The sequence below is a fragment of the Pteropus alecto genome, unplaced genomic scaffold, assembly GCF_000325575.1.
Source record: "Pteropus alecto unplaced genomic scaffold, ASM32557v1 scaffold20, whole genome shotgun sequence".
Classification (NCBI taxonomy): Eukaryota; Metazoa; Chordata; class Mammalia; order Chiroptera; family Pteropodidae; genus Pteropus; species Pteropus alecto.
This window is the reverse complement of record NW_006436298.1, coordinates 19,108,526-19,119,479: the sequence shown is the minus strand read 5'-3', so window position 1 is coordinate 19,119,479 and position 10,954 is coordinate 19,108,526. Positions and strand designations below refer to the sequence as shown.

The 10,954-nt window shown below is 32.1% G+C and overlaps 1 protein-coding gene across 5 annotated transcripts in view; it reads left to right on the top strand.

Annotated features, from left to right (window-relative positions):
• TMEM161B (transmembrane protein 161B) overlaps positions 1-10,954 on the top strand; it is a 63,277-nt gene that overhangs the window by 804 nt on the left and 51,519 nt on the right. The window lies entirely within an intron of this gene.

Below are 10,954 nucleotides of genomic sequence, written 5' to 3'. Positions count from 1 at the left end.
TATTTAATTTCTGATGGACAGTAAGTAGTACATTAGAGATTGTCTTACCCTCAGGCCAGCCTATTCTGGAGAGGAGCTGTTAAGGAAGAGATATATGTAGTTTCAGACTGAGGGTTGGCCAAAGTTCAGGGACCTGGGTGGGAGAAGAGGATCTTAACCTGAATTGGGTAACATTTTCTTGCGATTGATCTGTGGGAACAAGCAGTTGAGCTAGTCACTTATGAAGCAAAGAATATGAAATTGCAGATTTGTGCCTGGCCTTTTCATAAGTAAACAAGGGGCCATCGGTGAGTCTTATCCAAGACCTATGGGGATCAGTGGTTCTTTGCAATAAGTCTTTTCCAAAACACTGAAGAGAGGGGGTGGATTTCTTAACCTTTGCTGTTTTCCCAGATCACAGGACTCCGGTAAAATTCAACACTGTCAGTTACTTGACTATATAAAATATTTAAAATCTCCTGGAGGGGAGTCTTTGTAGAATTTAGCTTTAGTTTGCCATACTCTTTTAGTACCACCTGTTGACATCGTCCCTTTATCGTTGGCTTTTGTATGACTTTTAGAAACAACGTGAAACAAAAGAACCTCCAAATAATGTGGTTCCTAGTGCACTTTACTATGCTATGACTACTAACCTATAACCCTTTTCAGCATTGTGTTTGTTTTAACTTCAGTGAATAATACAATTTGTTTATTTACTGAATTATTTTTTTCCTTTTGTATCAATGAAATCAGATACAATAGAAGAATAGAACGGGAAGGAACCAGAGATAAAAATTAGCCTAACTACTCCCTTCCCTCCCTCCAAACACCAGTTTTGCAGAAGGAAGAACCTAAGGATTAGAAATAGGCAGAGATTTGCATAAGATAACAATAGTTTGGCATTGTCTAGACTAAAACACAGATACACACTTATTAAAGTTAAGCTCAATTTTTGACTTCTTGGTCAGAAAAGCTGAAGATAGAGTGTATTGAAATCCTTGAATTCATAATAGTCACAGAGGAGCTGCATGTGAACTTATTCCCAGAATTCTGTAATACTAAAAGTAGAATTCCTCTCCCCTGACAACTCAAAATATAGTTTTGTTTTAAGGTAAGATGAACTCATGCTGTTTCTCAAAGTGTCACTTAGGAGACTATCACCTAGAGAATGTCACCAAGGACCAGGTAGTTGACTCCATTCTGGTATTGCTTATATTTCTAAGTTACTTAACTCTGCTTTAGCTTTCTCAGCTATGAAATTTATAATGTTTGTATGTGTAAGTGTGGTCAGTGTTTGGAATCTGTGAAAATAAAGACTTTAGCCATTAAATGAAGTTATAAGTGTTGATTTTTGTTTAGGATTCGGTTTGGTTGAATTCAGAACTTTTACATTGCTTGGCCTAATGATATAATGAAAACAATGCAGTACTTGAACTCAGAAGACCTAGATTCTCACCATCATTAGTTGTATGAGTTTCGCAAAATCATCCAACTTAGATAAGAGTTCCAATTTCCTCCTAGATAAGAGAAGTGGGACTTGCTGGGAATTAAAACACTCTTTAACTCATATTTATGATTCTGCGACTTCACTCAGGACTTTTTTCAGACTTGGTACCTGTTTCTGATTAAATAAGATTTAGTCTGATTTCCACTGTTCTTTGCTGTTTTGATTTCTCAGACTTGATTCTTTTATCATTCTTTTCATTTTTTTGTATGTCATGTAGGCAGTACTTGGAATCTTTGTCCATATGTTTGGCCAAGTATTTCACTACTGTCTTAAATACTACTCCAGAATGGAAAGCAAAGTCTTGGCACACCTTGATTTTATTTTTATTTTAATTGATCTAACCTCATTTTGTTCTCTTATTCTCTGGTACATTATGTAGACCAAAACACAGTAAATGCCCGTGCATGTAATAAGGTTCTTTTTTGAGAAAATAACAATAGGATCATGATCCAGACTAAAAATACTTAGTATTCACTCTAATTTTTTTGCTTTCATGTTCTGAAAATGGATAGTCTGTAGAAAATCTACTGAAGTAAATTTTCAGACCAACTTTAATCAAATAAATCTTTCCACCTTTTAGGCTGATTTGTGGAAGAAAAGTAGATTAGAGCTAGCTCCTGGAATTGCAGGTTATCTCATGGCATGTTTTAGCTATATAGCATCTTGTGGTAACTTTTACTGCTGGCATTGAACTGTGTATGGTCTGTTGTGGAAAAAAAAGAAAATTATAAACCTCTGCCTTAAAGTTGAGAAAGTTTTCCTTTTGGAAGGTGGAGAGGGTTGTTGAGAAGAGAATACAGTAAATATTATAAGAGAAATCCATGTAATATGCTCCAAGATTACAGAGGAAAAGAATTCTGAATGGTCATGTAGTAGGTGATTTCAACTGAGTTTTGAAAAGTGGGGTAGAGTAGGGCACTAGTTCTCAAATTTGAGTTTGCATAGGATTCACCTGTGATGCTTGATAAAAATGCCTTTGTGGGCCCCATTTTTGGTGAGTGGAATTTCAGAATCTTATTTTTAATGAGCTTAACAGTTAAGTCTGAAACTGGTGGTCCTTAAACCACACTTTGAGAGAATTCTAATGTAGACATTAGAGACATTGATGAAGATATTAGAGGTTTTTGTGCTTAGTTATAATTAGACATGTTCAGTTTGCTGTAGTGGATTACTTTGATTGATTTTTGAATGTTGAACTAGCCTCACATACCTGGGATAAATCCTACTTAGCCATGGTATATAATTTGTTTTATACATTGTTGGATTTGATTTGCTAATATTTCATTTAGGATTTTTTGCATTTACATTCATTAGAGGTTTTGGTCTATAGTATTTATATATTTATTTATCTTCATTTATTTATCTATTCATTTATTCATTTATTTATTTTATTTATTCATTCATTTATTTATTTATTTATCTATCTGTTTATTTATTTATTTGTCTGTCTGTCCATCCATCTATCTATCCTTATGATACCTTTGCCTGGTTTGGGGATTAGGGTAATGTTGGACTCACAGAATTAGTTAGGAAATATTCCATCTGCTTCTATTTTCTGAAAGAGATTGTAGACAATTGGTATAATTTCTTCCTTAACTGTTTGGTAGAATTCTCCAGTGAACCCATCTGGGCCTGGTGTATTCTCTTTTGTAAAGTTATTAATTATTGATTCAATTTCTGTAATAGATACCTACCTTTTCAAATTGTCTGTTTCTTCTGTCAGTTTTGGCAAATTGTGTCTTTCAAGGAATCGGTCCATTTTGCCTAGGTCATAAAATTTGTGGGCATAGAGTTGTGCATAGTATTCCTTTTAATGGCCATGATATGTGTAGTGATATTTCTTTCTTTCATTTCTGATATTAGTTGTTTGTGCCTTCCCTTTTTTCCTTAGTTATTCTGGCTAGAGGCTTACTGATTTTATTGATCTTTTCAAAAAAACTGCTTTTGGTTTTATTAAATTTTCTCTATTGATTTCTTGTTTTCAATTTCATTGATATTTGCTCTAATTCTTAGTATTTTCTTTTGCTTACTTTGGATTTAATTTGTGCTTTTTCTAGTTTCCCAAGGTGGAATATTAGGTGATTGATTTTAGACATCTTTTTTAATATATGCATTCTATGCTATAAATTTCCGTGTATGCACTGCTTTTGCTGTGTCCCATAAATTTTGATAATTCGTGTGTTTTCATTTCAAAATATTTTTAATTTCTCTTGAGATTTCCTTATTGACCCATGTGTTATTTAGAAATGTGTTGTTTACCTCCATGTATTTTAGGATTTTCCAGTTTAATTCCATTGTGATCTGAGGGCAGGTATTGTATGATTTCTGTTCTTTGAAATTTGTTAAGGTGTGTTTTGTGGCCCAGAATGTGATTTGCCTTGGTGAATAGACATGGGTAGCATGAAGGATGGCTTCTGGTTGAGTTTCATCAGTTAACCACATAGTGGCTGAGATTTGGATTTCTTCTCAATTCTCTAACTTTTCCTCTGACTTCTCTTATTCACTACTTCTTTCCTAAAGGCTTAGTTCAAGTAATAGTAGAGACTGTTCTCTTGGTTAGCATTTGGTTGATTCAAGTTTAATTCTTAAGACTGAGTTATACTTTGAGTTTTGGTCCACTTTTTAAATAATTTGTTACTTTTATTTGCTCTAGGATAAAAGCTTAAAAAAAATTTAATTGATTTTAGAAAATCAGAAGATATTGTAAAGTGTTCATTTATGGGAGAGAATTTGTTATTTTTTTACTGTTGTGCTATGGTTTTGCCCATGTTATGAAGTGAAGAATGAACACAACTTGTCCGAAAGGAACTTTGAAGAAATAAACTTGTCTGTAAATTGCCAGTTCTGGTGAAATGAATATTCTCTTGGTTTTGATTGAAGTAACTATACCTTTTGTTTCACCAGACATTTAAAAAGCATGCTTTTTGCTCAAAAATATTTGTTCGATCAGTCATTATTTGATAAGCATCATCTGTATGCCAGGTACTGCTTTTGACAACAAGGCTATAGTTGTTTATAAAACAGACAATTCTTCCTTTAACAGAGCTTATGCTTTATTGGGAAAGTCTGCTGATAATCAAATGAGACATACTATGTGTTAATTGTGGTAAATGCAACAAAGAAAGATAAAGCACAGTAAGAGATAGAAAAAGATTGGAGTGGTTATTTTAGATAGGGTATTCAGGGAAAGCCTCAATGAGGAGATAATATTGGAGCAAATATGAATTTACATATACATTCAGACTATGTGCCTGGTACCTATGCATACATATTTATAAACTGCACCCTAAAAAGTTAGTGTATCATCAGGCACAAAGCTCATATTATCTTTATAATCTTTCAATAAACTTATATATTACCATTTTCCCAAACAGTGAACAGGGAAATAATAGAAATGTGGTGTTGTTTTTTTTTTTTTTTTAAAATATAGTAGGTGGTTTTGTATTTATTTGATAGATTGAATTTTTGCACTACATTTTTAATCTTTTAAGTTATTACAGTTTTTGAGAGAATATAGCTCATTCACTCAAAACATCTTGGTGTTACATCCATATCCTTTACTTACCTAAAACAGACTTAGTAATTCTGTTGTTAAAATAGATTAAATATATTTTATGTTTTGGACATAAACAAAGATTTAGAAAAACCTGAAACAATTTCAGCTTTTGATATTTTGATATTGAGACTAAGGATCTTAATGTCTGATTTTAATGTTTTATATTTTATATTTATATTTTTATTTAAGAATTTTTTTTAGATACTACAAAAACCAATCTGCTCATATACACGTATCTTTTAAAATGACTTTGGGATAAGTACAATAAATACATGACATTGAAAGTCTGCTTGAACTAGAACTAGATGACCTCTAGAATTTGTCTCAAGGTTCTGTGATTATGAAAATGTGAATTTGTGAATATTGTTGATGTACATTTAGTTGAATGTACATTGAGGAGACAATGGAGGGAATATTTAACTTGTATTAAGTTCAAGAAGGGTTTCACAAAGGATTGGACTAGGAATTTAAGTATATATAAGTAGAAGTATGTCAGATGGATAAAACTGAATAAAACTGAATTTTACTTTTCCTCAATAACTGTATAGGCATATTCACTTAGTGATTAATATTTACTCTATTTATATTAACTCATTTAAATTAAAATGCAAAAACATCCAGCTAAGGGTATTGGAATTTGACTTTAACGTAGGCTGTTTGGCCACTGTACTGTTGTGTCACTCTTATTGTTTATCTTTGATAAATTTCAACTTATGAAAGGATTGAATTTCAAAAACATTTTTCTGTAGCATTTATGTTATAATTAGTGATTACTACATATCTGGAAAATCCTTCCCAACCTAGTTAAAAGCTAACATTACATCTTGTGTAGTGTTAAATGAAATACTCATACTGTTGTGCATGGCACTAATGAATGAATGGCTTTTCTACTCAGCCGCCAGACACTCTGAAACTGCTGCAGTAAGTCACAAGTTACTTCAGATTCCTTTCACCTCTTTATTTACCATAAAGATCCTTTAGGGAAAAAAATAGATGCTCTAGATGATGATGATGGGTCTGTGCAATAAATTCTTGTAAGTAGAGAGGTTTGGATTATGAAGAAGGGAGGACATGGGAACATTAAGGGACATTGGAGAGGGAAAGGGAGACTTTTCTCCACCAAGTAGGAATGACTTATGAAAAAGGAACTTCAACAAGCTGTTCTATTCTGTATTATAAATATATGATTATGGACTGTCATCAGTTAACATCACAAACAAGGCACTATAAAACTGGCTGTTTTTTTCTTTTTAAAATAAGTTTAATATTTTTATCTTTGTGATAAGTAATAGAAGCTTTTTGGAATATTAATCTGAATTGCTCATTTTTTTATATAGTTATCTGTGACTGCCCTTTACATAGTGCTTAGCTGATTTTTGTTATCTTTTACCTGTTGATTGCCAGTGTTTGCCCAAATGCAGTAATCCACAAAGAAAAAGCAATGCCATAGTTTTTTGCTTTCTTTTCCTGAAAGAAGTCGTTAAAGAGAATTCTGCTGCACCAAAACTTCATTAACTTGAATGTTTACTAAGTATTTTTATCATTTAAGAAGACTGGCCATTTTTATGACGAGTACAAATGATTGGTTAGAAAATGGTTCCAATTTTTTATGGTTTATGGGCATATGTGTTTAAGTATAAGTGTTTCATGATTAGAATCATTTTTCCAGATACAGTCTTGCTCAAAGAGAAGCTGTAATGTTTTTTCCTCAAAAGTTTTGCTTTTGTTAGTGGTTAAACTTGTTAGTAGAATTTGACTTCTTTTCATATTTATGCTCACTACCTCCCCCCTTCTTTCCCCTATTAGATTAATTAACATTAGGACAATGAAGTCTCACTGTCTCATTTATCAGGACAGCTTAGTTTAGGTAGATCAGATGTTTCATATATACCAAAGAATATACTATTCTTTTCTTAGTCTAATCTTTGAGACAAAAAAGAAAGTAGAAAAGAATCCGGATAATTGGAATTAAAATTAATTTCCAACAAAAATATGTTTTCTAGTCAGGAGGGATAGATAAGAAAGCTTCGTAAAACATTCGTTGTAAGTCATAACTTTAACTGAGACATTGGTTCTTTAAGATTAAAACTTCTAATTTAATTTCAACTAACATCTTATTCTTGATTTTTAATGGATCTCAGTCATTCATATGAGAAGTATTTACGGTCATTATAGTTCTTTCTCTTGATAATAACTAAAAAATTTTTCAGATTATAAAGAGAATGAATCATTTAATACAAGAATTGGCTGAGTATCTGAGATAAATTAAAACAGAATGAAACAAAAAACTGTTTAACTTTTGGATTCACAAATCTGTGAGAAATTCCAGCAAACCACTAATTGAGTTGAGGATGCTGGGCAGTGGGCTAGGTGTACTCCTTTACATTCACTTGGAGCTGTGATTTTCTTTCAGGTTGCCTATAAATGTTAGCTCATTTAATCCTTATGAGGAAGGTATAATTATTCATTCCTGTTAGCAATAACTACACATCACAGGCTTTGATGGTGGTTTAGAAATGGTAAATATGTAAGTGCCAACAATCTATTGTGTATTTAATTAAAACCTTGCAATAATCAACAATAAAATCTTTTAAGATTTCGGAGATCATTTGCCAACTCTTGTCATGTTATAGATAAGGAATGAGTCCCAGAGAGGGCTTATCTAATTGCTGTGTAGTTAGTTAGTGACTGAACTACTATCACCCTAGTGTGTTTAATTATTCAATACATTAAAATATTCAGAATGATTGCATCTTTCTAATAGTTAATCTTAGGGATGCACATTAAATTTCTTGGCTTTTGTGTATGGCTTAAAATTTAGAGTTAAGCTGAATTTTTTAATTTTCATTTTGTTTTATGAAACTTTATTACTATACTTAACAAAGTTATAATTTCTAGTTTAAAAGAAAGTATTTGTAACACATTCCTATCACATTAAATTGAGAGAGTTATCTTGTAAAAATGGTTAGACCTCTTCCTTGAGATATGTAGAAAGTATAGTATATTGTCTTTTGATTGTGAAGTGAATAATTTTCTTCTTTATGCTAAAGTTTATTGCTTGGCACATAGGAGGAACCAGAATGTAGTGAAGAGGGAAAAATTTATGCTTTATCCTTTCATTTCATCTAAAAGGTAAATATTCAACTTGTATTGAAAGCTTGCCATTCTAGGCACTTTCCTAGTGGGGATGTGACTTAAGAAATTAGATGAATGCAATTTTAGTGGGGGAAGAGACCCTTAAATTAGTGGTCACAATTGAGCATGATAAACGGCTGTTTTGGAGTTAAGAATATGTTTTTTAGTAAGGAAGGTTTTATAGAGGAAGTAAAGATTGAGGAATGAGTAGGAATTGGTCTGAGCAAGGTGATTTGTAAATGTCAAGTATAAATTTATTAGTTTTGACTAATAGCTTATTCGAATATAGATCTGTAGGGATATTTCCTATAATGTCAGAAAATACAGTTAAAGAAGAATGGCAGAATTTAGGAATGCCCTCTTCCATTCAACCTTTCGTTTGTTACTTATCAGTGCTATAATGAAACATTTATGCATGTCATGGCTAGAGATGAAGTGGCTTGTTAACATCTTTAAAAATATTTCATTCATCAACATTTTAATGACTATGGTATTGCTTTATGTAAGATACTGCATAATTCATGCAAACTACTGTATCTGGAAAATTATCTTTTAAAATAAATAACTTAATTTCAACACTAATATGTCAAAATGGTTTATGAATTATATTTAATTAGAATGCCTCCTTTTCCCATGAAAATGTATCTATTCTTGCCCTGTATTTGTTGTTGATATTCCATTTTGCCGTATCAATTTATGTTGAGAAAAATGTGTTAAGTTTATTTTTAAATTTAATCAAATTATGAAAAACAGCTTTATCATTATCTCCAGCAGAAATTCTGGAGCTTCTGTTTTCAATACAGTTATGTCAAATTCATGCATTCTACTATGTTGTTGGTCTAATTAAGATGTTTAGGATATACCTAGGCATTTTATTGAGGGTTTATGATTTTGACCTTAAAGTGCATTAAATGTCTTACTCTTGAGTTAGAAAATAGCAAAAATTTCTGCTTGTATTTTTTACTATAAAGAAATTAAGTCTGTATTTTGTGCTGTGAAACATTGATGCTGGCAAACCAAACTAAGTCTGTAAACAAATCTAAAGATTTGTGTTTTAAAGTTCTCATTTGCTCATTTTACCTTCTTATATAGATATTTCAATTTGTAGTATTAATTTGAACTATGTGAAATGCCATTTTGTAAGTCAAAATAGTTAAATATTGTATTTCATGTGATTAAATCAATACATCTGTTAAATATCAATAGATGGCCTTATTTATATTCTTTAGCCGCTTTCCTTCCAAAACCTTTTATTATTTTCATTTTATTTTGCAAAGTCTTCCCTTTCTTACATTCAGTCCAGTTTACTGTGTCTGTAAGGGCTAGAGTTATGCTATAAAACCAGACGAAGACCAGAATAATCCATGTAATCAACCGTGGGATTGTAGAGGTGGTGTATGGGCAGGAATTCTTGCCTTTTCATGATTTATGCTGCTTGGGCATTATGCGGGAGAATTTTTTTTTCCTGGATTAAATCTAGACAGTCCTCAGTCCTATTAAAGAACTTATTGGAAGTAATCATTTTTAGAAACCCAGCTTGAGTCTCAACCATCCACATGTATAAGTTCATCAAAACTTTCTTAACTTTCGAGAACTCCTCTCAGTTACATTGCCAAAATCTTGACCTTGGTGTGATTATTCTTCAAGGTCTCTCAAACTTTGTCCACTCAGTTTTAAAATTTCATATATCTCTATGCCTATTGGTACTTCCATTCAGTAGAACAAGGTCTCATAAAGTTATATTTTAAACTTACACCTTCAACCTCATCTATTTCTGATTCTTAAGTAGTTAAATTTCCACAGTTAACTTATTTTTAGAGTATTCGGTACCCTCCAGTATTGGTTTCTTCCCTTTTGCCTTAAGCATGTACTTTTTTCCCCCTTATAAAAACATATTTTTATATACAAACCATTCTAGTAACCATCACATTTTTCTTTTATTGCTTAGTTTTTCCAAGGAATAATTATGCCCAGTATTTCCATCATATCTTTACATAATGTAAGTTATATCCTTACCTACCGATACTTTCCTTGCCGTGATAATTACTAATCTTGTACCTAATTCCTTTTTTGTTCTCGAAAAATCTTAATTCTTTTTAGTTTTGCTTTTGTTTTTGAGGCTGTTTTAGCTCAGTCTATGTATTTCAGTGGATTTCTAATTCAGTTCTTTGCTTACAATTGCTTTTAGCCCTCCGCTTTATTTTCCACCATAGTGGCAGAGTTATCCTTCTAAAATATATTTGATTTGGTTACTTCCAGGCTTAAGATCTTGGATTTATTTCTAAATACTCGCAGAATAGTTAATTGTAAGCAACTCATTCCAAAGTCTAGCCACGTGGAACCACTTATTATTTTGGATCATGCCATTTACTTTCTTTGTACAGATAGGTATATCTGTCTAAACTCCTATTCCTTTTCTGTCTGACAGACAGATGCTTCCTTAACATTGTAAGACTAATTCAGGTGTCACCTCTGTGAACCAGTCATTCCCAGCTCTGCCATGTAGATTTAATCACTCCCTTTCTTAGGGTGCTCCCGTAACAGTGTTACTGACCTTTACGGTACTACTTATCATATATTTTTTGTAAGTGGTAGTGGGGGTGTGGTTAACACTTTAAAAGTTCGATAGAATCAGTACCTGATGAAAGAAATGAGTTGTCCTCTCACCTTGAACTTAAGTGTGGATTAGTTCCAAGGCCTAAGGTAGACCAGATTGTAGCCAAATCAATGGTATTTACATATCAAAAGAAAATAATTTGCAGAATTTTTTCCTAAAG